Raw genomic sequence first — 26,363 nt, forward strand, 5'->3', positions numbered from 1 at the left:
GTAACATTATCCCATCTCATTTTAATGCCCAGTTATGTCGAAGATCGGAAGGTACTACCTTGGAACACCGTTTTGTCATATTAACCGAGTTGGTTCGAACCAACCGAGATTTGATACAACCGAAACACAGCCTGGTACTTGGACACTTCGGTGTTGTAATTAATCTTATTGGAAGCTCTGCGTCTGTAATCTCAAATCTAAATCTCACATGTTGCTCGAAGACAGGCCTATCCATCCACTCTGTTGAGTTATAATTTATTTCGCTTCCTGCACTGAGTCTTCTTATCAGTGTCGGATCAGGTGTAATGTCTTATTTTCTGTGGAAGCCAGTTTGAAAAAATTATGTGCTCTTCCCATGAAGGTGTTTTGCTATAAATACGATCTAGTCTTATTTGTCTAGGTCTGTACATTCCAGAAATCAAATATACAAACACACACCTCTATTAGGCGACTTATAACTGAGCCAGTGCACGTTCTACGAAATATGATTATCTCTCTCATTCAGCAGAGGACGTCGGTGTATTCCTTGGTCGGATTCTTCTGAAGTTCTACATCCCGAAGCATACTGTAACTGAAACATGCTACCACAACGCGGACATTCGCTGAATAATTCACCCAGCAAGCAATTGATTTAATTACACGGACCGACTACATGTGTGATGTATGATGTTTACACGTTCAAGACACCGCCATCGCTCGGGAAGGTTTCAAGGTGTCTGACATCATCAAGTTGGAGTATGGAACGTTTCCGGTTAGGGGTCTTACGTGAATTGACCCCTGTTGCAAAATAACACTTGCGCCTTGGAGAATACATAATTTTGATAGAAACAAATGATAACGTCTAAATTGGAAACGAACCCAGTGAAGTGTACGAAAATCTAGACTTTATTTAGGACTATAGCATAACAGGGCGAGTGAATATGTGAGTATGGTTTTACGCCGCTTTCAGCGATATTCCGGCAATATCACAGCGGGGGACACCAGAAATGGGCTTCACGCATTGTGCCCACGTGAGGATTCGAACCATCGTCTTGGGCAAAGGGTAAAGACTATTGTTCAGGGATTGTGAGATCACATGTGACGTGATGTACAGCTTTTACACCGTGTTCGAGTAATCTTCACATTGTCAAGTCACTGAATTGTTGCTTCCATTGTAGTACAAGAATAAAGCTCGTCTCAGTGCTTATTTAACTTTGCATACTAAATACACGCACTAATCTAAAACTTAACATGGTCGCTTAAGGGAGCAGTGGTCTAGTGGTAGTCTAGTGGTAAAACGTTTGCTCGTCAAGCGGAACATTCGGGTTTTATTCCCCACATAGGTACAATGAATGGGGCCCATTTCTGGTGTCCCCTAACACGATGTGCTACAAGCGGTTTAAAACTGTCCTCACGCAAATTCCTAACAAAACTGTACACGAAAACGCAGCTGTTCTCGCGTTCGATATTTATGCGTGCTTTTCACTAATTTGATGCTCGGTCCATTATGTTTGCAGTTGGTCCCCCCAAGTTTATGGAGTGATTCATCTTCGTACACGTGTATTTATTTAACTTGAAGTGCAGCTTAATTTATCATGTCAATTGAAATTAATTCTGACATTACCGTCTCCAACCAACTGGTCAGCTTTGATGCCCATCTGAACAACTAGAATATCCCTTGCAAAGGTTGAGTGGTGTATACACGGGGACATGACCATTGCAGAGATTTAGGGATAGAAAGGTTCAAGTTTCATATTCGAGATACAGGCTTAGCCGACGAATGGAGATTGAGTGGTTACATTGTGGGATCACACGGCCCTAAACTGCTCGTGTTATCAACCACTGGTTTGATCAGCCTCGTGGGGATATAGCTTTAGAGACTGTAAATTAACACTCACTCACTTCACAGTCTGCATTCTGGGCTTCGTTATTAATTATCCCTTACGAATCTTACAGCACGGCTGGCAACAGTGCTAATGCTTTGATTAACTGGCCAAGCAGGAAGCCAAGTCCACTTCACTTTCATCTCATGGAAGTTTTGAGATGACCCCTCTTAACGTTGCTGTGACTAACACGGAGTACAGACACGGGGCTTGTATTACAGTATCACAGTTACGGAGACACGTCTTTTGCGGGTACGAATCTCGTGAGATCAACAACAAAATGTCAATTGGTACATTTTACGAAATACATTGCAACGTCACGGCCCTTGTCCGAAATATATAGGTCAACTCGATGGTGGCTCCAGGTCACCTTCATAATGGCGCGATGTATTGTCCCAGAGAATTCATCGGTTCCCCATATTTACCAGGGCCATATTTACAAAGCTATCTTAGCGCTTAGGTGGCCGTAACTTCCATACTTTAAGATTGTCGTAGAGCTGAGACTGCTAGATGGATGTCATATGGATGTCATATATATGAATGTCATATAGATAGATGTCATATAGATGACTGCCACATAGATGGAATATGGCTGGGGTGGCGTTGAACGAAAAATAACACTTGGCCTAGATTATCTGACAGAATTAATTTTCTGTGGGTATTTTATACATGCAGTCGTTAACTAGTTGCCAAGACCAGAGTTTAGAGTAAATCGTCGTTTACATACCATGCCATCTGCTTGTCGTAAGAGGTGTCTTATGGGATCAGGTGGTCAGGCTTGTCGACTTGGTTGACATTGAATCCTACTATGCGTAGATCAATGCCAAAACTGTTGACCCCTGTTTGTCTGGTCCAGTATTACTTATACAGACCGCAGCCATATAGCTGAAAAATATTGCTGAGTGCGGCGTTAAACAACAAATAGCGCCACTTCAGCTTATGTAGATTACAAGATTTAGCACCTTTCGTTTTATCTTTTGCGTAAAGCCCAGTCCTCTCACTAACTGTACCCCAAATACCAATAATTAAAACAAGTTTAAAGTGCTCATCTCCTGACAGACCAACTAGACTCAGTGAGTTCAGTTATTCCAATTCTATTAATACCTCATAGGAAAAGAAATATATCTAAGGGCACGTTAACATTAAGCTCGCGGAACATCTGTGGCTATTTGGAATCATTCCATCTTCGCCTGCACTGCAACCAACCATTCTATCACCTCTTATCGGAAAACTCCAAAGTCGCCATTTTCTCCTCAAGATCTCACATCGTCAACACCTCTGAATTGATTCCTTTTAAAATATTTCATTTAACCACCAAATTTAGTGAACGGATGAAGGCAGCGGCACATGTGTGTAAGTCATCGACGTTACTGCATAACGCTACGCCGACCTAGCTGGAGTCCTCTCTAGTCTAGTGGGTGTTTGCTGGTGAGGAAACAAGCTGTATCTTCGCTCTCGGTGCCTCGTCTGCCTTTCGTCAGCCTTCGTCAGGTCGGTTCTCAAGTTTAGACTGGTGAAGAGGTTTAGCGTGCTGGAATCGTTAGACTTCTCCCTGGACATAGGATCATAAAACCATCTCAGAGTCGGATTTGTCCCTGTCAGCCAGACGGAAACCATTCTACCTTGTTACAGTGTGAGTGCTGGCTGGATACAGAAACGCTGTACTGACTGACGAACGAAACAACGTTCACACTGCTTGGGATACACCATGGGATTTTAAATATTTCAGGTGAGTGTCATGCATGCACGTGTTGATGCATGCATTTACAAAACAAACAAACAAACAGTTAAACGCTATATTATCTATATTTCTGAAAAGCCAGGAAGTCGCGTCCATGCTGCATGGGATACCATGAGAATTTTACATATTTCAGGTGAGTGCCATACATGCACGCGTCAATGCATGCATTTATCATTTATCATTTACCTATAGTTTTGACTGACCGACAAACACGGAAATCGTGTTCATGCCGCATGGGATACACCATGTGATTTTAAATATTTCTTGCGGTACCCCGTTCTTGCGTGTTATTCATTTGGATACATGAATTAAAAAATATAGTCCTGTTTTTATCGAAATGTTTCTTGTTAAGAAGAGTATGGATCCGATACCAAACATGTTTTCAGAACGTCAACAGGTTTTTTGCTCATCAAAGTACCGTCTATCCTGTAATTATTTTGATATCAGCTAAATACGTATAAACGGTATTTTGACAAGTATGCTTCAACCTTTGTAGGGTGACCAATTGACCCGTAAACGTCCGGTTTCAGTCACCATGCTTGTCGCAAGAGGGCTAACTTGATCGTATGGTCAGCCTCGCTGGTTGACACGTCATCGTATCCCAGTTGCGTAGATCGATACTCGCAATGTCAGTCACTGGATTGCTTGATCGAACGGTTTATCGAACATTCAAGACGCTTGTTTAAATATGCAGTGTTATCTGATATATGTAAAAGAACTGTGTATAATCTGAACATTCCGCGATAAGGATGATGAATCAGGTCGCATCATCGTATCAATATGTGTTATTCACCCAGACCGAGTCACCATGGTTACTCATCTTGGACACTCACTCTTTATCAGCAACAGAAACTCTACTATAATCCCGATTAGCCCTAGGCAAGGCATACACACCTGTTCCGCCTACGCCACCAATCAGAATCAGCTGATCCCGAATTGTACAGGTGTGATGAAATCGATACTAGTGATTATCGTTAATGATACATATGCACACAACTTTCTATGCTGCAATACTGAAAGAGTATGATTTATTATTTTTAGAAATTATGAGTAATGTTATCAATTCATTACGAGTAAAATTATAGCATTTATTACGAGTGTATATATGAAAAAAGTGAACCTGTGACGTCAGAGCTATGTTATTCATCATTCTGATGGTTCGGTCATGTTAGCCATTGTTATTGTTCAAGGTCGTTACGCCCTGATTATTAAAGCATGAATAATAACAACTGGCTGTCGACGATATAACATGTTATTGGCACAGCAGGCTTAGATACATATGCATTTATATAGGACATGTTATAATAGCTATTTAACATGTCTGGCTTTTATAGCACAAGTGTTATTATCACATGGGGATATTGATACGGTATATCATTACATCATTTTGATTACATATTTTCATAACAGGACCTATTTCGCTGGGAACGATAACAGCCTTTCCTACAATACCTACCGTAGGCACGTTTAAACCATATAAAATGTCTGTTTGCGAGAGTCGTTTTGAGTGTGACGGTGTTTTGCACAGGAATGGAGAATCCGAACAGTTTTATTCAAAATAGTCAATGTTAAACCTATATCACTTGGTATATGATCATGATATTCAAGTGACAACTGGTTAATAGACCTGACACGTCATAATATATGTATGACTTTATATCATACACTCAGAATCGTATAAACATGTAACAATATTACAACAGATTTATATCCTGACTAATCAATCTATTCACAACATATATGTGAAATACATTCGTACGTAATCCTGACTGACTCCAAATTTTAACAGTCATCTTGTATCGAGGTTTGCCATGAAAGGTGATTATGCTTGTCGCAAGAGGCGACTAACGGGATCGGGTGGACAGGCTCGCTGACTTGGTTGACACATGTCATCAGTCCCCATTTGTGCAGATTGATGCTCATGTTGTTGGTCAGTGGATTGTCTGGTCCAGACTCGATTATTTACAGACAGCCGCCATATAGCTGGAATATTGCTGAGTGCGGCGTAAAACTAAACTCACTCAATTGTATCGAGGTATGATCTGTAACTGGTTTAAACACCCATCCAAAGTTATTAACATCAAACCATCGCATACATAAAACGACATGTATCTCTTAAAATGCAAAACACAAGACGCGGCATCATCGATTTTCCAAATTCAGCGTCCTGTTCCAAAAAGCGATCTCAGCTCTGAAACAACCGTCGCTCAAAAACCTTTCCCCAGACTTATGACTGTCTCAACGCTAACATTGCATTGTAGGACGGAGCCTAGTCCATGCTCATGTCCGTATTATCAACGCATTTGTACGTTACACGGTAAGGTGTCTGTCTTGCCATTCTTACAGTATGCCTGGCGGCTCTATGTCGCACTCGACTTCTTCCAGCCTTGTAAGGATTCGGAGATATTTTTACTCGGTGTTCCAAGCGCTCGTGTTTCGTCGAGCCTACAACCCCTGTAGCGCTAACGCAACTACAGGTAAACGCCAGTCCCCTTGGCGAAGTTGTTTATGTACACCGCAGCGGTCGTTTCCCACGAAAAAGGAAAATATTGATTTTGTACATCGTCGTAATCAAACATATAAATAAGACAAACTGATTACACGTTCCTTAGAAGTTTTGAATAGATTGCCCGAGGCCATGATGTTCAAGCTATGAAGTCACCATTCATCCTGTCGTTAACGGGAACTGATTAATGACAACAGAAGCCCAGTAGATAGTGTGTTCGCTCATCATGTAGACAGTCATGGTTCGAATCACCATAGTTACGACGTTCTGGATCCAATAAACTAAAACATCCCAGGCCCCACTGGTTTGTGTTTGGATGGTGGTGTTAGCCTAATGGTTAAAGTGTGTGCTCCTCACGGTGAACACGGTTCGATTCCCCACGTGGGTACAATGTGTGAAGTCCATTTCTGGTGTACCCCACGAGATATTGCTGGATTGTTGCTAAATGCGGCGTAACATCTTATCCACTCACTGCCATGGTTGAGGATGGTTAACTTTCAGGTTTAAGCATTAGCTCGAAGTTCCTAACGATTGGGTTCAAATTCCGGGATTGGTGGAATGAGCTTTGTTGGGTTTTAGTGTCTCTCTGTGATAGCACTTGAATGTTACCATATAATTACTTTTGTTTGTTGTTTATACCCACCACTAAACCATATTCCTACTACATGACGGCGCTCTGTTAATAATCGAATCTGGACCAGACAGTTCAGTGACTGGGATACGACATGTATCAACTGCGTCATCTGATCTTACCACACGATTCTGTCAGTCGCGTCTGAAGACCATTTCTATCATGGTTCTTCATGGGCTCATAGCCTACCATTATGACTGTACGACGGTCCGGGTGTGAATCGGTCTACAGCAACCCATGCTTGTCGTGAGAGGCTAGTAATGGGATCGGGCGGTCAGGATCGCTGACATGGCTGACACACGCCATCGTATCCTCGATGCTCATGCTTTTGATAACGGGATTGTCTGGTTGTATCACAGTTGCATAGAAAGGTGCTTATGCATTTGGATCACTGGGTTGCCTGCTGCACACTCGAGTATTAACAGGTCGACGCGATATAGTTGGAAAATTGCTGTGTTCTGTGTTAAACAACAAACAAGTAAAAAATGAAACAGTCTACAAGTGATTCATGATGCGTAGCACGTCTTCAGCATCCAGTTTATCTTCGTAGGTTAGTATGTCGTGCTATGATTAACGCACACCCACTCAACGTTTGCTGACCACAAGCCCACCATTAAACAGCGAGGTATCCATATCAAAGTGGATATTAAACAGGAAATATCGGGATATCTACGTTTATGTATAGCGTCCGAGTTAGAAACAGGCCGTAGTTCACCTATAGCGTGATAAAACCGGCATCTTGACGGGTAGAACTAGCACGGGCGTTGTACGCCGCCTCCAGCAGAGGCCGTGCTATCTGTACTGAAAGGTCAAACACTAGAGTTCCCCGGTGGGCCCGGTTGTTGGAGTGGAATCAAAGCTAGGTATCTATATCTAAGGTGGATCTGGGAAGCTCATCACAGCACTGTATGCCTTTAGGTGAGGTGTGGGGCTATTTAGAGATGTTGTGGAACAGCACAGTGAAGCAACTGGGTTAATGGCGGCTCTGGAGGGAAATATGCACGATATTGTATATCTCTGTGTAGATATCAGGGGTAGACTAGGGGTCAGCGACTGGCGAGGGAGTAAGGGATAATACATCTAGAATGTATGTTACTGGCCAGGTATGTTGAGGAGGTGAAGGATTCTACTGTTTGTCAAACAACGAAGAGTTCTATGATTATTTCATGGGCTTTAATTGTTTTCAAGGCTATTTCTAAGGATATGTGTCCAGTGAAGATCCCGGGTTAGAATTGGTCATCAGCAACACATGCTTGTCGTAAGAGGCGACAAACAGGATCGATGGACATGGTTGACACATGCCATATTATCCTCGATGCTCATGCTTCTGATAACTTGATTGTCTGTTCCAGACTCGATTATTTACAGATTGCCGTCATACAGCTCCAATATTGCTGAGTGCAGCGTAACAAAAACCAAACCAAACCAAACCAAGCAAAATATAAGGATATTCTGGATTTTACATCTGTCTTGAAGGGTGTAGTGCTGGTTTTAGTGTCTATCAGTTACGGGGGGCAGTGTGGTGGCCTCGTGGTTAAAGCGATCGTTCGTCACGCCGAAGATCCGGGTTCGATTCCCCACATGGATACAATGTATGAAGCCCGTTTCTGGTGTCCCCAGCCGTGATATTGCGGAAAGCGGCGTAAAACCAACCTCACTCACCCACTCACTATCAACTACAAATGTCCTTGAAATGTTGTGGCCTAGTGGCTTGCTTGTGTTACCATGCGTGCAATGCTCCTTTATATATGTTACCTAGGACTGGTGTTCGCTTCGCCCAATGGGGGACAATGCCCATATTGCCAATATTTAGTGTCCCTCGTCGTGTATATATCTAGTATGTTCTACGCTAGTCTATATGAATAGTATGTGTTCTACCGACAGGTACCAAACGATCACCATGGTTGTGCTATGATATAATAGAATATTTTGTTATGGGTTTGTTCTTTGAGAGTCAAGCATATATAAACAGTACTTAGTATCAGGAGAGCCCCAGGAGAAGCGTTCGTAGAGTTACGACACATGTAAGCCTATGCATATGCCAAACTGGAGAGTTACGACATATGTAAGCCTATGCCAAACTGTAGAGTTACGACAGGTAGTAACGTTACGAACGCTTTGTGAATCAGGACCCACGACTTCAACATCCGCCTCGATATCCACCGGGAAACGTGTCCAGTGACACCACGATCATGGATACCTGGTAGAACCATCATCTTCATCAGAGCGCTCTACCTTCACGATGGCATGAGCCAGGAATGCAAGGAATGTCGAGTCAGCACTCTACACATGTGCCCAGCGCTGTACACCAGCAGGTGCCCCGGGGCCAACCTAGACTCGTATCTTCCTACAAGCTTTCCGGCGGAGACATCCACAAGAGTCCACATACATATGGATTATAATGGAACCAATTTGGATTGTCCCTTGCATTGGGCTGGGAATGCAGGATTGGAGAAAAGATAGCACTGTATCCTAATCATAGATTCATATTCAAACTATTGTAACAGAAGATTCGCTAACTGACTAGTCTGATTGCTTAGCATGCAGTCTGTCCGGGAGGTAATCAGGTACAAAACCTGATAGCGGATGCGTTCATCTGTAGCGGTGATAACCTCCTCTGATGTCGACGTAAGCTGTGCAGTAACAGACTGGCGCCACTGGATGGCCACAGTCCAGATGTGTGTTTCATACCTGATTTAACAACATGGCGTTTAAAGGGAGACTTCGATTCATTTATGGGCCCTGTTCACGTAAACGCGGTTGTACATTTTTACGCGGAATAGAAAAAGCAATGGTGCTTGAATATTTGCTGCATTTTAGTGGTGATAATTGCACACCGTGTTTCATAAACAAAATCCCGAAAATAAACACTATTCTCATCCTTTGTCAAGTATACTCACAGAAACATATAAGGGAACATAGGAAAGTACAAATGTGCCTTTATTCGTTTCCAGGTTTCTTCACAAGGAATGTTTTTCACTTAGTGAAATTCTTTAAATATATAAAGGAACTCTTGTACTTTCATGCGTTCCTGTATTCGTTTCTACGAGTCTATTCATAATGAGGGGGAAATGATGGGATCACATGGAAGAGCAAGTGTACCTTTAACTTTTTTCCAGATGTTTTCACAATCTGTGTGACACAAGGTTTGCGAAGAAACCTGGAAGATGTTAAAGCAAGGCTTGTGCTTTAATGTGGTTCCTTATTTTATCCCTCACTACATTACCCCGGCTGGATATATATCATGCTCGATATACAGCAAAGTAATTCACTGGCGGATGTTTTTTTTTCCACTATCACGATATTGATACCACGATGCCGTTGTACAAACCTAGTCGTAAGTCTGTCTTAAGGTATGGGAGTTCAGTTTAGTAAAGGCTAAGATGTACAACGGCACCGTGGCCTGTGTGGATCTTTGATGGCACTTTTACACACTTTGTTTGTTGAACAACAAACAAACATAACGTAAAGAAAAAAAACCCATAGGTACTGCCGCTCCGATGACTAAAGGTAACCTAAAATGGTAAATCCAAACACATGGTTTAACTTTCTATCTTCCGTGAGGTCTTCGTAAATAGAATCCTAATGGCTGAAAGTGGGAGTTACTATGGAAACGAAACCATACATTAGAATATGGCTGTGTAAGCAGATTTGAGACTGACCGTGGTTATCCTTGATCCGTTTCGGCCTCGTTGCTCGAGGTTTCAAATGTCGACTAGCTTCCACAGTAACTGTGGGTCTCTAAGCTGGATAAGCTTTGAATTCTTGTTGTGAAATATGTCTCTGAGTGAGATAGCCACTGTCATTCACATAGACTAACCCTTAGTCTCGGAACATATTTGATTTAGCTAATAACATTTAAACTGAAAAACAGCCTTGGTGAGATATTAAATTCATAACCTGGGGAAATTGCTACACTTGATTCATTTAGGGCTTAGCATTGCATTGAGGGTTAGGCAGTTGGGAAAATATTGTGGCCCAGGGACTGAGAGATCGACAGACTTCAATTTACAACGTGTGCAGTATGTTTGTGTGGGCTTTTCTATTGTCTTTGAAGTCACTGTTGATTATATTGAAAGTCAGAATATTAACTCTATAATATGATGAACTAAACACACATCATATGACAATTATTTTCAGTGATTTTGCATAGAAGTTGCTGGACGTACCGCTTTAAAGTGATGGAGTATTTTTTTTTTAATCGCTTTTAGCAATTTTCCCGCAATATCTGAGTGGGGACACCGGCACACATTTATTCCTTCTGGGAATCGAACTTGGATGTAACGAACGAAGGAACGCTTTAACCACTAGCCTACCCCTACCGCTGAAGGTTTTTCATTTAACTGAGATTGTCTACTGAATTTTTTTAAATGGAGTTTTTTAATCCGTAGTTGTAAATGTGGTCATATCGATCGTTGTTGGTGCCATCGACCACTCGTTTGCCTCATTCAGACTCAATTGTTTCAAGGGGCGGTGGGTTAGCCTAGTGGTTTAAGCGTTGGCTCGTCGCGCCGAAGGTGCGGGTTGATTCCCAACGTGTGAAACCCATTTCTGTTGTTCCCCTTCGTGATATTGCTGGAATTTTGCTAAAAGAGGCGTAGTACTCTCTCAGTTATTTCAACTCTGTCGTTAAAGGACAATGCTATAAGACATTTTGTCTCTCACTCTCGATATTCATGGACGCCCACATGCACTTACTGTACTGACTTGCACGTGGTCATGAATTAGCCGTTTGGGTTTATGTGGTTTTTCAATGAGGGCGTGCTGTACAAATGAATGTCTTGCTTGTACCTTGTCTGTATACTCTCTCGTGGACTCTTATGTAATGTTTACAGTGAAACGTAAACATCTGAGGAATCAAAACAGAAGCGGATATAAATTAAGCAGCAGGAGGCTTAGCATTTCCATTTCAAACGTAAATATTTTTATTCAAGGTCAGTGGTCAGAGATTGAGCGTATACAAATGTACAAATGTCGTTCGTCCGTCGACACATGTAAAACATGCTTAGATCATGTAAACAAACACGCCTAGCACGTGCAAGGCGTGTCAGGTGTAACCTGAGAGCCCTGTTCCGCTCCGCCGTCTGCTCTTCTGTAAGGTCACTAATGAGTTGCGTTGTTCAACACAACCTTAGAGGTACGACTGTCGTAAATTTATGTAGAAGGACTGGATTTACGATATCATCAAAGCGCTAAGAGCGTTGACTTGCACAGGTCTATAAGGTAAAATTAATAGTATAAATGATAATGTGTAAAAAGTAGTAAAAACAGACTGAGGTCTTGACTTGCCTCTTCGAAGGACAGAATAGGATAGATCCTAGGATAGATAGACTTCCTTGATGAACAGCTTTGCAAGGAGGGCAAGGCAGTGGGGGAAATAATGCGGTTCAGGGACGTAGATACTTTGGTACAACATAATGCACGTTTGGCATCTGATAACTGGAACTAACATTAACCAGCTGAAGAGCGTGAGACTGGATTTGATTTCGTATATGTTATCGAGCTGTTCCGTGCGGTGAGTTTTCTCATTCAACATCTGCAATCACTCACCATGACAATAGAGTGCACAGTTTTCTATCACAGACAGTTACACCCTCTTCGAGTAATCGTAATCACGCAATGTTGTACAAAACGTGTGATTGGCTTGTGCCAGATTCTGAGGTAACTTTTGAATAGTTGACGATAGTTTGATTAATATGTGATGTTCACTTTTCTCTGTTGGCTCACACCCGTGATGGTCCGGGGTAGAATAGGCCTTCAGCAACCCATGCTTGCCACCAAAGGTGACTTTGCTTGTAAGAGGCGACTGACGGGATCGGGTGGTCAGGCTCGCTAGCTTGGTTTGACACGTCATCGGTTCCCAATTGCGCAGATCGATGCTCATGTTGTTGGTCTCTGTATTGTCTGGTCTAGACTCGATTATTTACAGACCGCCGCCATATGGATGGAATATTGCTGAGTGTGGCGTAAAACTAAACTCACTCACTGTTGGCTCACACACTTCCACTGACCAAGAATGGAAATGCCGAGTCTGTATCTAAGTCACAGGCTCATGAACATATATACTGAGGGATAGTAATGGTTGGGACCCGACAATTTAGGTACCTTGCTTGTCTCACAGTTCCCGAACCACATTATTTTCCCCAAAGCCAAGCAGTCCATGCAATGTTAAGCCCTTAAAAGAAGCAAGTCTAGATTTCCTCAGGTTCTCCCAACTGACAGGGGCTCCTTTTCAATTTAAATGGGCTTATTTGTTACTATTGGTCTTCAGCGTGTGAAAATAAGATCCACCCGTGCTTTCCCAATTTCTCCCCCAAATAATCCATGGTCTGTCTGCAACGTTCAAACGTATCATCCAGCAGAAACGGCGACATATGATATAAATACAACATGAAGTCGCGTTAACCACCTCCTATTCCCCCAACCCTCAGGCTCGGAGAATATTGGAGTCAGCGCGCAGCACATTCCAGACGTTTGGACCAATGACTCGTGAAGATCTCACGGCAAACCCAAGAGGCGTGACAGACAATAGTAAAAGGGATCCGGAGGTCAGGCTGTCTGAAATAGCTGACGCATATTATCGTATCCCAGCTGCGTAGATCGATGCTCATGATGTCAATCACTGGCTTGTCTTGTCGAGATTAAATGTTGTTTTCCATACCGTCGTCGATCACACCGCTTACTTGTAGGGAGTTGTTATATAGCTCGAATATTGTTGAGTAAGTCATGAAAAGACCACAAAATAAAAACGAAACGCTGCAACCATACCTACACTCACCAAAAGAGGACCTTTTAAGGACCAGAATGTACACAGCTGTCTGTCTAATAGCTTTCTTCACAAAACCCATATGCATGTGTATAGTCTATATCTTGAATAACTTACACGATAGCATTATAAAATCTGTTAAATAATCGTCTTTGACGTGTACGTGTCAGATTGAAGTCAGTCCACAGCAGGGGTTCAACCACTTCCCTTTACTTGAACTGCAATGGAAGGCAGACACGTGAGTCTATTTGGCATACGGTGGTCCAGGCTGAGAGACACACCTGGCCCACGTGCAATACGTGTGGCACGCAGGAAGAAAGTTCTTAATGCGATATGATTATGTAATGAGCACACCAACAACGCGGAAACCATTGCACCATAATTATTTTACAGGTGCTGGTGATGGTATAAAAGTACAACGTACGCATATATTAAGTGTGGATTTCCTTGTGCGTGATGCGGTGGGTTTCCTTATGAATCGATTTAGCAAGTTGTTCATCGTGTGTGTGTTGATTTGGGGTGTTTTGATTCTGCAGCTGTGTAAGATTTACCAAACATATTTATCTTCAGTTTATATCACTCCATGTCTTTAATGTTGTGTTACCGTGTGCTTTTAGTGACACAATATGACCTCATGTAACACTGAAACAGTAGGACATCACTACCAAAGGTGTGCTGTTATGTTGTTATAGACAGCTAACCTCAGTAGTTCCATGTTGTTTCTCCTCGAGATAACATGGAATCAGTCTGACCTCAGTACCTCGTGGTTGAAATATCGTGATGATAACGGAGAAATAAATCTGTCTTCGCCGTTGAAATCACTTGAAGATAACGGAAGAACAATATGATCTCAGAACCTCAAGGTTGAAATCACGTGAGGATAACGGGGAAACGGTATGATCTCAGAACCTCGGGGTTGAAATCACGTGAGGATAGCGGAACAACAGTATGATCTCAGAACCTCGGGGTTGAAATCACGTGAGGACAGTAGAAAAGTAAAATGACCTCGGTCAGTACCTCAGGGTTGAAGTCCTTCGAGGACAATGGAGAAACAATATGACGTCAGTACCTCGGGGTTGAAGTCTCGCGAGGATAACGGAAAAAAAGTATGGCCTCAGTAGCTTGGGATTGAAGGGATCCTGTAAGGATAATAGGAACATATCTGATCTCGGGGTAGAAATCCTATAAGGATATTGGAGAAACAATACCACGTCAATACTTCGCTGTTGAAGTTCGTTAATGAGATGGACTGGTTAAGTGTAGATTACTACAGTTTCAGAAAGTCTCTGGGCGTCTTGTAATTATATTTTATGAAAATAATACAGGATCTATGTTTTCGGTTAAATATGTTCATTTTAGAGCTTAGATATAAGTCTACTTTGTGTCGGGGCATGTAAAATGAATGCTATCATTTACTGAATGCAACAGATTATTTTATCTTCAAAGATCCATATAGACTGCTTGAAACATCCGAGGTCATTTTCTAGTACCTCACGTCATTGTAACAAAGGAGCCAAGCGGACCATCCTCGGTCAGCTAGGTTCTTTTATCGCCGTGCCATCTAGATCACAATGTTATGTAATCAACAAAGACGCTGGTGAACGATTGATTCTCATTTTTGTCAGAATTGCTTGTTGGTCCAGATTTCAAATTTCCGACGGTCATCCCATCTAAATGATTTAGATGTGCATATTTTGTGAAAAGCAAATTTGAGTTAAGGAAAGTCACAATAACCCCTACGTCTTCACTTCAGTGAGTCAGGCATGTTCAGCTTTGAATCATGCTTTCTCCGCGAAATCTCCCCTTTACCATATGATCATGTTTGCACATGCAGATGTAGCATTGAGATCAGTTCTTAAAATAGCCATTATTCTGCGAATCTACCATGTGCTGAGCATGCACACTGGTGTATGTTAAGCTAAAGATCAATAGTCAAAGGTGTGGAGTTAGCTCCCTTGTTTGTTACAGAGCACTCTTTGGCATTACAGGATCAGAACTCGATACCGTGAAAAACTTAACGTCACGATTTGCCATAAAGTTTGAATTAACATTGATTTATTTTTCAGTTTCTGACTGGAAATGCTTTCTAAACGAATCTGAAACAAAACAATGTACTTTTAATGCCGAGGACTGAGAGAAGTAAGGCGTTAGTAGTGTTTATGTGAGAACCAAATCATGTTTAGGTTGAAGGGAGCGCAGAGCGCAGGGGTTCAGGGAAACCGGTCGACGTATTTTTATGTATATTGGGCACCGTCTTTACAAATCAAAAGCATTCTGTTGATTATTGGGGTGTTTTGGTTATATTTTGGTGCCTACAGAGTTTCAACCTTTGACTTGCATTGTTTTTTTTCCAACAAAAACAAACGATTATCAAGTCAAACATGGAAGGAATATGTTGTGAACGAGGTGTCAGTTAATGAAATGGTTTTGTTTGACTGTTGTCTAACGACGCACTCTGCAGTATTTAAATAATCGAGTCTGGAAAAGACTGCCTACCGATCAACTTCATGAACATTGATCTACGCAACTGGGATACGATGTCTGCGAACCAGACAACCCGATCCCATTAGTCATCTCTTTTCACAAACATGGGTTCTTGAAACCCAGTTCCAATCCGGGTGGTAGGATGAGGGTAGATGCTAGCTTGGACAAGGCTTTATAGCTTGGTTCCAGGAACCATGGGCTCCTCTGACAGGAATGCAGAGATTGGGAAGTTGAATCAAAATTCATGGTGACGAAAAAAGTATTGACTACAACCTGTTCATCTACCTTAGCGGCCATCTTTGATGATATTTATGCCGTTTCAGGATGCTATGGTTGCCTTTTTTGGATACTGTGACTGCCGTTTTGTGCACTCGCCGACTGTTCTCGGGCGCTGTTGTAGCTGAGTTTTGTTTCCATTTCAAACGATTAGTTTTCCGTTACAGGTGGTTCGTTACACTTTTAGAGGATATTGTGGCAGTTCCTGGTGATTTTTGTTCTGTTTTGGTGTATGTGAGTTTAGTTTTGATGTATATGAGTTCAGTTTTGATGATTTGTTCACCGTTCGTAGGGTAGGCCTGGAACTGCCTGGATCAAACTGATTACATCAGGGTGGGAAGATTAGGCAGAGGGATCAAGACGGGTAGCTTGGATCAGGGTTGAAATCTTGACCCAGGTTCTGGAACTTAGACTAAGGTGGATAGCTGGAGTAAGGGTGGGGGATTGGATCAGGAGGGGGAGCCGGAATTGGCATCTAGGAAAGGGGTCGTAAGTTTCGATCAGACTGGGGAGCTTTGATCAGGGTAGAGAGAAGTGGTGTCAAGATGGGGAACTTGTATGACATGGACCTCTGAGGTAGCCTTGCTGTACTGAGCCCATGTATTTATAGTAATTCTATCCTTAACACAGGGAAGTCTAGATATGCGGCCGGTACAGGACTCCAGTCTGTTATTTTAAACGCTAAATTATTACCCTATAGACTTCTTTAGGACCTGAGGGTGAGAACTTGGATCAAGATTGTGCGGTCCAGATGCGGGGGTGTTTTCAATAGAGGATCTTAGCTAGTCGGTGGCGATTGAGGTTTATATTTCGTTGTTAGAGAAACTTCAGTATTCTACATTGTGTATGAACTTTAAAAGTACTTGTCGACTGAGGCAGCAAGTTCTGAAATCATCTGGATTCAAATGCGTTCACGTGTAAACCATTGTAAAACCACTTACCTGTCCAGCAGTAGAATTATCAAAATATGTAATGTAATGTAATGCAATATAATGCAATATAATGTAATATAATATGTAACAAAAAACATTCTGTAGCTCCCTTTACATACGTCTTTAAGTGCAAACACGCCTTACACTTCTTACACTTAACAGTGATTTCAAGGACAGGCATTGAAAGAACTGATTTATAAAACATGACTACACATTATAAGTGCATATTCGACATAACTTCTTTGAGTGGCATTTTAGAATTTGGGGAGTACGAGATTGACAAACAATATGGATAACAACTTCTTTATTACGATAGTGGGACGTTTCTGTACAGATTCTTGCACCGTAATTCCTGCTTGACAATGGAACAATAATCTGTACCGAAACGTCCCACTATCGTAATAAAGAAGTTGTTATCCATATTGTTTGTCAATCTCATATTCGACATATCGAGATACTATAGACGCCTTGTAATGCATCACAGAACTTTGCACTTTATTTTACAGAATGACAAATGATTTAAACCATCAGTCCATCTGAAAACAATCAACTTTTTGTGTTCCCAAATGAAAAAAACAACACATGAAAATACAAGCCACAATTGTGATAAGGACATTGTCGTTTTATTTACCTTCAAGAGTCTAGGTTTATGCATAGCTTTGTGAGAAAGAAAGCCATGTTTACATTTCTAATGTAGCGTACCGCGTTAATTCTTTGTTGTATGGAGAGGACAGGAGCGTAGCATACAGTGATATAACAGGCTCGCAGTGTAATAATTGAATGTTTCGCAGCAGGTGGGGCTTTTAAAATAATAAACGTTTCCGACACAAGAGACGTGCCAGAGGGACCCACCAGAATTGCTGGAGAGGCGATTTGTAGCTCGCCGATATCCATTGCAAGAAGAATACGCCCTTGTTTTGTTATGGAATTCGGTCAGAGCTGTTGTGGGGTGGGGCGTGACTGCTGTGGGGTGACAGGGAACCTAGATGGAGAAGAATTATTTGAGGTGGATCATGCTGATGGAGAAGAATTAGTGGAAATTGTGTTCGTGGGGAAGTATCAGTTGAGGCGGATCGTGTTGATGAAGAATAATTAGTTGAGGCGGATGGTATTTGTGCAGAATGATTAGCTGAGGCGGATTATTTTGATGGAGAAGAATTAGTTGAGGCGGATAGTGTTGGAGAAGAATTAATTGAGTTGGATGGTGTTGGAGAAGAATTAGTTTAGGTGGATGTGTTAATGGAGAAGAATTAGCTGAGGCGGATTGTGTTGTTGGAGAAGAATCAGTTGAGACGGATGGTGTTGGTTGGGAAATAGCAGTTGAGATGGAGGAGAGTTAGCTGAGAAAGACTGTGTCGCTGACGAATAAGAATTTTCTGAGAAAGATGTGGGAGAAGACTAGGCTGAGACGGGATTGCAAGAAAAGAAGAACTGAAGAGAGAAGAACTGGCTCGACAGCTAGGGGTAAAGGTCGTTTTCGGAGTACTGGGCATACAACACCGGCAGGATGTATAACCCATATCCGTTTGATAACATAGTATAAATAGCAGTGCCATTCTCATATTACTGTATACACTGCCACTTGACCGTGCCTTTATTGATACAGTCTGGCGGTCAGGACTTACCGATTCTGTCGAACATGGCGTGTCAACGAAGGTGTACTTACAACTCGAACAGCTGCGACCATCACCTGAGACTGACCGCCCAATTACTCCCGGATTCATCATTACTACATACTGAAAACATTAATCGTGAAAAAAATAACAAAATGCATGCTCCAAACGTAATGGTTTTATGAGTGTAGGCACTGGAACCAGCCAACTCAACACATACACACGCACACACACGCACGCACACACACGCACGCGCACATGCTCACACACATGTACAAACGTGTATTAGTACTGGTATCACATCATGGCTTGAAGTCTGTCACCTGTCAGACCCTGAAACAAGTCCATGTATACCCAATTCATCCCATGCAAGTCAAGAATGTTTGTAAAGTCTTGATTACCGTGGATTTTATTCATCCGCTTCACTTACCGTTCACCTACCGGAAGTAACAATTTAAAATTATTGCTGCAATTTCCCCCAAACTCAGTTCCTAGCGATATGAATACCTTTGACCAAGTGAATATCACAAACAATACATTGACCTTTAGGTTTAACGTTTTCATTAAAAACAGGTGCCGATCTCTGACAGGTGCTTGAGTCAGTATGACCTTTGACATTTCAACGATCAATTCCTCCGCCGAATGGTGTGACAGAGGATTACGTTGAAGATCATGTGTTACATCTATTATCACGACTAGACAACTCAATCTTTGACATCGTTCCAACGGCTGTGTGTGTGTAAATATGGCGATGGCAAACTTTATGAAAATACCTTCCCTCAGCATTTTCATTGGGACTATTTTAACGCTTGCAGTGCTAGGAAATAATGTTTCTTTACGATGTGTAAAGGAGGGTTGGGTTGGGTTGGGCTTACGTCACTTCGGTTTTATTCCAATCATATAGTGACGAGATCACGTTTGTATTTATTATCATTTAAAGTCCATGGTCCAAAAGAGTTTTGTTTTAAAAACATACATTTTCATTTCATTTCGATTTAAAAACAAAATGTCATAGCACCAAAAACAAAAGCAAGTCATTCGTTATTCTCTTTACAAAGCTACAATTTATAATACGGATCAACTTCTTTCAAGTAATTAACGATCAGATGCCCGCCCACACGGGAAAACAGATCTGTCAGATTTCTCGCAACATAATGGGAGTCCACACAGTCAAGCAAATGATGATGGTGGACACTTCATCGCTAGAGACACACATGGGAGGTCCATCCCCATCCATTTTCAACAGATCGTCATGAGTAAAACGGCTGTGGCCAATACATTGTCGTAAGACTATTTCATCACGTCTTGACTGGCAATCCAAGTAGGTACACCCGATGTTTGGTTTCAGTTCGTGAAGTTTATTTCTTCCTACCTGAGTGTCCCACTTATTTTGGTTAAGGTCCCGAGTACAACTTTTGATAGCGGGTTTGAAGTCACTGTACGGGATCAGCAGTGGAGATAAGGGCTTGTCAGGATCTGCTTCAGCTGCGGCATCGGCTATACCGACGTGATATGGCAACCAACAGAGGACGATGTCACATTGGCCAGTAGAATGATTGTTAGTCTGTGGTACAGACCCTGAAGTATATATATCCAAGAAAGCCCACGCAAGTCTAGAAAATGTGGCAAGTCTAGATTTCCATAGTCTTAATGATTGTTATAAAGTTACAAAATGTTTCGAATGATAGGGTGACTTGAAATAGTATTTTGAAGTGTTTGCAGGCAAGATAATGAATCTGTAAAAACGATGAAGTTTTTCGAGTGGTTCGATGTGTAAAATCAAATATCGTTATCGATATTTGATATAAGAGAGCTTGTTCTGAATGGATTGCATGTAGAGGGTGTGAGGGTGATACTGAACTTGTGCTTCAGAAGAAAGGGTTAATACTTAACACCTGGAAATCTGTCATGTGATCGGTGCTGGAGGCGGTTCCAGTCGCCCTGTGTGTCAGTGTCACTCAGTCAGTCAGGTGAGACAGATCACCGACATGTCACTGTCTTGTAAGTGCAGAACATGGGCGGCTGGGTAATCTAGAGGTTAAGGCGTCCGGTCGTTATGCTGGAGTACACCGTGTGAATTTCTTGAATTTCACCCACCGTGATCTTGTGGGATTGTTGCTAAAGGCGGCTTAAAACTAAACTCACTCTGTCGGTAGGAGAGAAACCGTTATGTCTCTGCCAGAGTTGTCACAGAGCGCTATATATGTTTTTGTCCTGAGAATGATGAAATTGGTGTATGGATTCCTACACTTTTTTAAATCATTATATTGTCTTATTTGGATCCACTGCAATAATGGAACCCCCGACAAAAGAACAGCCGAGTTGAAACGTAAACTCCGTACGGAATACTGCATGTCACACTTATGAGTCGCGCGAAGTATGATTATTGCCTAGGCGTTTCCATAGAATGAAATTGAGGGCAGATATTAACACCAAAGTTTATGCCAAAAATATACATTTATTTATAGCTGCGAAACTGAGAGTTAAAAAACCGTAAAAATCATGGTTCAGGGACGGCCGCCGATGAGAATTATTTCTATTATTGTATTTAAACACATGGTCCTACTTGAGTCCGTGTAAACGAATGTGAGATGACATTTCGATGTGGATGTATCAGACCCGCCTCTTCCTTCAGTGATGGAGCTGGTCCTATTTCATCTCCTGTTGGCAGTCTACCCTTCACCAACGCCCTCTCCCCTCCAGACAAACATGTCGGAACGCCCGTCCCTAAAGAACAACCGGAACAGGTTGTTATCAGGGCGTGTACACGGTCGAGCTGTATCAGCCATCTTGTCTTGGTGTGACACTAGTTGTGTATACTGACAACTGTGTAGGAAATGTATAATAAATATATCTATAAGTTACACAAGTGAAAGTAACAATGGATGCCAAGCTTGTTTTACTGATAAGTCAATCTGACATAACGTGATGTGGGTGTCTGAAGCAGTGTTGTTATTTCACTAGGGAAGGATGGGAGAGGTTTAAGGCCTAAATATATGTTGATAAAAGACTGTGTTTACTATTAAATCAACCCGTGAAGACCTGGGGTAAAACAGGTCTTCAGCAACCCATGCTTGCCACAAAAGGCGACTGCGCTTGTCGTAAGAGGCGACTAACGAGATCGGGTGGTCAGGCTTGCTGACTTGGTTGACACGTCATTGTATCCCAGTTGCGGAGATTGATGTTCATGTTGTTGGTCACTGTATTATCTGGTCCAGACTCGATTATTTACAGACCGCCGTCATTTAGCTGGAATATTGTTGAATGCGGCGTAAAAGTATACTCACCCGCTGCTAATAAGTCATACATATCTACAATGGCAGTAGATTGTGTCTCATATCAACCGAACTACCAAATATACATGTCATAATTTAAAACTATGACTATACTATGACTAACTGAAGGAGCGGTGTGTTTCACCTCTGTTCGACCTGTGCCACACATTGTATGGTATAGATTTGTTATGTATTGTGTGGTATCGACCTGTTCCTGTGTATAATGTGAAGTAGACATAGACCTATTCCCACGTGCGTTTCATATGGAGCTGTTCCATTCTATATTATATATCGATTGCCCACATGGGTACAATATGTTAAGCCCATTTCTGGTGTCTGCCTCCGTGATTCTGCAGGAGTATTGCTAGAAGCGGCACGAAACCATATTCACCCACATCGTGTCATACAGACGATTAAATGTATATCCCCCCCCCCCTCCCCGTCACACACACACGCCACTGTACAATGCGAACGTCTCCATCCATACCGTTCGATATATAGACAAGCACCCATTGTTACAAGCCATACACACACTATGCTCCCTCACCAGACACCACATCAGTGTCCTCCAGATGTCAGTAATGGTGGACCCATCAATCCTCGTCGGCCATTCTTGACCACTAATGGTCTGTTATTTCCGACCGTCTGGGCGGCTGGTCATCCGTATGGGACGTTTTCCGTTTCTGCCAATGGCTGTCTGGTTCGGAGCCATGATTGACGAGGACCGGGAATATAGATTTTCAAGATTTGGAAAACACGGAAGATTTATTTCTTTTAACGAATTTAGAGTACGGTGGGCGGTATTAAAAGTCAAGTCAAAAATTCTAATGACACGATACAGGAGTCGCTGTGATGTGCGTGTGCGTGTGCGTGTGCGTGTGCGTGTGGGTTTAATGCCGCTTTGAACAGTGAACAGGTGAAAGAGTATTATTTTACGCCGCTCTTAGCACGATTTCAGTAATATCGCGGGAGGAAACCAAAGAATGAGCTTCACATATAGGAAATCGAACCTGGGTCTCCGGCGTGACGAGCAAACGCTTTAACCACCTGGCTACCCCACTTCCCCAAATAGGAAAGGAAAGCATTGCATGTTTCTATTGGTTTTACTTTGGTGTTGAACCACACGATCAGGGTCAGCATGGCAACAAACCCGAGAACAAGCATCAAAGCATTCGTAACTACTCGTGTCATCCCGGCAAGCCTTCTTGTAGCTTCTTGGAGGTCAAGGAAAGATGGCATCAAAGGTGTCTGCATATCAAGGGGACGCAACTCTGTACAACGCCTTCAATGTCACCAAGAACGCCAGGAGCTACCTAGGTTGATTGGTTGTGCTTGGCCTTTGCGTATTCAGATAAAGAATGATTACACACAGATATCGCTTAATTTTGTGACGTGAGGTATCAGGTCCGAATAGTTTGCTTGATTTAACACAACAATCGTATTCCTGCATACCTGGCAGTATTTGAAACATTACACTTGGATATAGGCACTGAATTCAGCAAGCTCCCCACTGTGATTATAGCTAGAAGAATATCTCTTGATGTGTATCTAAGGCAGCTATATATGTATTGATAATGTTCATTTATATAGACATTCGTTGCTATGATTTAAACAGGGCTTAACAATATCCCAACATTATCTCAGGCTCCAAATGTGGGACTCACACATTGTACCCCTGTGGGGAATCGAAGCCGGTCTTTTGGCACGACGAGCGAACAGTTTAGTCACTGTGCTACCCTACAGCACACCTTGTAAAAAGATCAGAACTCGTATTTTCACAGATATTACAAATAACCGTCTTTAATTAGTTTGATGATGTTTCTACGGAGAAGCTGGCCTGTCCAGTGTGCACACATGACAATATTAGATAAATACACGTTTCAGTTTTCTGAAAAAAAATTATTCATGATTTTATCCTGTATTCTTCAAATACACTGGTGTGTCAAACAGACGGTCGTCTTGAAGTGTAAACGAGATCTCGGATATGTATATTTATATAACAAGTATATAACATTTGATATTGTCTATATATCAGATCATGTAACTCCAAATCGAGATCATGGGTTTCCAAGCCAACACAGAGCCAGCATTCACAAAACATTTCCACTCATTAGTTAAGGACGAATGTCTTAAATCGTGTAAAATGGTATGACCTTACTGGGTTTTTTTATGGAACGATTGCCCTACAGTCTGTTCATCTTGCCCGTGACCTGGGACAGACTCAAGTAGCGGCCTGTCTCCATCACATCTCCATATCCATGGTCTGCGGGCGCCGTGAAATAGTTCATCGACATATTGATTTCACGACTGCAATTAGTACGGCATCATCCGGCGACGTGAATCTCCTCTTTCGAGACACACAAGACATACTCTGAGAACTGCTGCCTCGTAAAGTCTCGCGAGATGTCCTTTGAGACGTGAACTTCATCCCGTCAGAGTTGCCAAGGTCACTTAAGTGTAAGGTGACAATGACTCGCAGCCGAATGTTGCTAGGTGACCTACCGGTACCTGCAGCCATGGGGACATATACTCAAACTGAAAAATGATTCAACGCAGAATATCACCCGAATAGTGCAAATTGCATGCACTTTTAGAGAGTGACAGCGTGTGGTATGAATGGATCTATGCTCATCATGTCAATCACTGGATCAGGTTTAATTAATCTACACTCCTCGCAAATTAACCAACATGCTGTGTTATATCTGGAATGCTGTTTAAGAAGCGCCAAACCACAGTCACTACACTGCACTCGGTATCATCAGAACACGTTTCAAATATGATCACGTTTTCACTCTGAACATATTATTGTTGCATAAGATATTGTTGTTTCATATGGTCTTACCAACAGCATATTTAACTGCACAGGGACATCACAGTTTAAAAACATGTAACTGGATACCTTATTCTCAATGGTCCACGAGAGGCAAAAAAGACATAGGGGTATCTCATTGATAACTAGAAACTTCAGTTCAGTTTCGATTCCCAACCTGGTTTCTATACTACTCAAAGGAAGTTGAGCACTTTTAATTTAGTCAGTCGGTCTTAGCACTGACTGCACATTTGCTTTAGTAACAGGGAAGAATAGGCGTTTTTCAACATGTTTTCAGTTGTGTACAGAGTCGTGCGATATCTGCTTTGATATGATTGTATACATGATACGAGTAAATACAGGATGCGAGTGCATCAGTCCTTCAAAACAATCGTGTCAAGAAGAAAAGCAAGATTCGTGGATGTCAACATCTTCGTTGTGAATCAAATAACGTTTTGGAGCGTATGCTTGCTCCTTCATCTGGCGAATGGCGGAGAGTGTCGGTTCCATTTCTCCGTAGCTGTGTGTGACAATGCCAAGGTCGTGAAGAGAATGAAAAAAAACCCTAATGCTTAGTCTCTGAAATTATACTATTTTGGAAGAAAATATATTTTTGAATTATGTTATGTTATATTGAAAAGGGGACCCAGTCAGGCGGAACCTGAGGAGCATCTAGACTTGCTTCATATCAGATATTGCATTACAAATGGGGTTGGCGGAAGGGATAATAATGGTTTAGGGAACTGCGAGACAGACTAGGAGTCTCACTATTAATAGTGTTCAAAGCATGACGCATACTAAAATTGTGGCTGCTTGTATTCCGGAGGATATGTTTTGTGAACCCAGGTATTGTAGATCATTTTTAACGTTCTGTGTGTGTTCTCCTGCTTCTCAAGTCAACTCTGTCTGGAGGCAGTGATGGTGGTACGAGAAGAGGTAGCTGTACTCTGCCTATGCTACGCTCAGCAAGCTGGCTACACAAAGTAGTGCAGCGATAGCGCAGCGCGGAATAGGGCAGGGGAACCAGTCTAAAGGTAGGCTTGTTACCAAGGTCACGGCTGTTCTTGGAGACGAGGGGCCAGGTTCGGTTGAGGCGTCAGCAGCACCTTGCCATAGACTCGTCGTCTTGCTTATGAGAGTATGAAGAAATCACCCTCATTAGTGAGACCTTTCCTAACACTAGGGATGTGAGGTGAGGTCACACGGCTTGAACTGTCAAGGTTCTTGCATATATGGCTGTGGACGTGCCAGCTTGCGTTCGTGTGCGCATGAGTGAAAATTCTGGTCTTACCAGACTAGTCCTTTGGGAACCATGTTTAATATAGATATCCAACACAGACACAATATACTGACTCCGATCTGACCAATACGTCCCATTTACTCTTCACGTCGAGAGCCAGTCAAGGAAACAACAAGTACCATCTCTTAGTCCGCCCAGGTCGAGAACCGACCTTTGTGGCATCTTTCA

The 26,363-nt window shown here is 42.2% G+C and overlaps 1 protein-coding gene across 2 annotated transcripts in view; it reads left to right on the plus strand.

Annotated features, from left to right (window-relative positions):
- The first annotated feature begins 3,107 nt into the window (after positions 1 to 3,107).
- LOC137293937 (spectrin beta chain-like) overlaps positions 3,108 to 26,363 on the plus strand; it is a 103,496-nt gene continuing 80,240 nt past the window's right edge. For both annotated transcript variants that reach the window (XM_067824803.1, XM_067824808.1), the window contains exon 1: positions 3,108 to 3,591. The gene's annotated coding sequence lies outside the window, so the exon portion shown is untranslated. The remainder of the gene's footprint in view (positions 3,592 to 26,363) is intronic.

The sequence above is a fragment of the Haliotis asinina genome, chromosome 8 (genome assembly GCF_037392515.1).
Source record: "Haliotis asinina isolate JCU_RB_2024 chromosome 8, JCU_Hal_asi_v2, whole genome shotgun sequence".
Classification (NCBI taxonomy): Eukaryota; Metazoa; Mollusca; class Gastropoda; order Lepetellida; family Haliotidae; genus Haliotis; species Haliotis asinina.